The following is a 1,939-nucleotide window of genomic DNA, read 5'->3' as shown; positions in this document are numbered from 1 at the left end:
TGAACACTCCATGGTCTCTTATTCTCTGCACGTTGACCAGTTGGGGATCTCTGTGTTAATCAGCATCTATTGCTAGAAGACACTTCTCTGGTGAGAGTTGAGAGATGTACTGATCTATGGATATAAAAATAAGTTGTAATAGATGAAACTACAGAAAAGCATAAAGGAGACATAACAATAACAAAATGTCCATAGTAATATCCATTCTTTACACTGTGGGTGGGAATGTAAATTAGTCCAACTGCTACAGAAATCAGTATGGCTGTTCCTCTGATTTAAAACTAGTACTAGCACATGATTCAGTTAGACCATTCTTAGGTACATACACAAACAAATTAAAACATACTGCAGAGATACTTACACATTATTCTCAATAGCCAAATAATGGATCCAGCCTTATTGGCCATCTATGTGCATGAATAGGTACTCAGTCATAAAGAAAAAGAAAATTATAGCTTTTTCAGGAAATTAATGGAAATAAGTTTCATGATAAGTGGAATAAGCTAGACTCAGACAACCACTGCACATTTTCTCTCACTTGAGGGATCTACTAAAGTAGCACAGGGACTATTTAAGGAAGGAGGGAGGAGAATTTGAGAGCTAACGGGATCAACATGCCTGAAGCACATTGTACATATGTGTGAACATGTCATAGGAAAGCCATTATTTCATACAAATACAAAATGCAAAGAAAAAGGAAAAAATACCCTACTGTCCTTTCTTTAACTGAACAACCATTGATCTTTATTGGATTTGACAAAAATATGGAACGCTTCACGAATTTGCATGTCCTCCCTGTGTAGGGGCCGGGCTAGTCTTCTCTGCATCGCTCCAATCTTAGTATATGTGCTGCCGAAGCGAGCACCCTACTGTCTTTTTTTAAGATGTGATTTCACATGCTTTTCACATGGTACATAGAATTTTTGCCCTGACTTTTTCATTCACAATTAAAATTAAATATGCATCCTTAATATAAACAGCATCATAGATATATTAATGGCTGCATTAAATGCTGTTTTAGAGGTATTCCATCTTTTACATAGAAGTTTGTCTGTTGTTGAATACCTGGAGCACTTTAATTTATTGAAATATTAGAAGCACTCTGTGACAGAAGGAACAATAAAGACAAGGGTTTATTTAGTTCTTTCTCTGAAAGGGGATTTAATCTGTTCACAGGATACAGTAGAGGAGACATGCTTGGTAACAAGCATGTCCCAAATTGAGGGACCAACCTTCCCAAACTCTCCAGAAATGACCACAAACACAAGATTTAGGGTGAGAAGAGGAGGGCCTGCCAGAGACAGTGCTGCTGTTACTCAGCAGAGAGCTGGTGCTAGACTGACCCATTTTCTGAGGATGTTTGGAACATTATCTTCTGGATGTGTGCCCTTCACTCACTCTTTTAATGAAACCCAGCTGCTCCTAATCCTTAGAGAGTGGCTGTAGGCATCTTCCTAACTAACCTCCTGAGATTCCTTTAAAGTAAAATCAAAACTCGGGCTTCCCTTAATTGATCTGAAGTAAAGTTGCCCATGGAGATTTCCACATTTGCAACCTCTGGGAATGTCTAAGTAGAAAATGCTAATGAGGCCCTGAGAGCCTTAGCTTGCATCCACCTTTCCTCCCCAGCAGGTCTACTCCCACAGACACCAGCGAAGCAGGAAGGACAAGAGGCCCAAACTAGGGAGAGATTGGCTGAGATCCAAGAGCCTCCTCAGACTATGCTCAACGTTATTATCTGGCTTCTCTGGGAAGAAAAGTTTGGAAGTTCAAAGTCATTTCTGATGACCTAACTAGCAGGTTCCAGGCAATGCCCTGTGTTATAATTCATCAAGGGAACAGCAAGTACTTATTTGAGATTGTTAAATCTGGAAAAAGATTGAGTCATCTGTATCTTTCCTCAGTCTATTCCAGAAAGTTCAGTATGGCAGGCTCATAC

At 39.5% G+C, this 1,939-nt stretch overlaps 1 non-coding gene across 1 annotated transcript; it reads right to left on the bottom strand.

Moving 5' to 3' along the window:
* Positions 1–758: 758 nt before the first annotated feature.
* LOC115069146 lies at positions 759–865 on the bottom strand. Its single transcript, XR_003848438.1, has one exon. It is a non-coding gene; the product is annotated as a U6 spliceosomal RNA (small nuclear RNA).
* Positions 866–1,939: the final 1,074 nt, after the last annotated feature.

The sequence above is a fragment of the Nannospalax galili genome, unplaced genomic scaffold, assembly GCF_000622305.1.
Source record: "Nannospalax galili isolate Female #2095 unplaced genomic scaffold, S.galili_v1.0 C49387176, whole genome shotgun sequence".
In the NCBI taxonomy this organism is placed as follows: domain Eukaryota; kingdom Metazoa; phylum Chordata; class Mammalia; order Rodentia; family Spalacidae; genus Nannospalax; species Nannospalax galili.
This window is presented reverse-complemented; position numbering and strand designations above follow the sequence as displayed.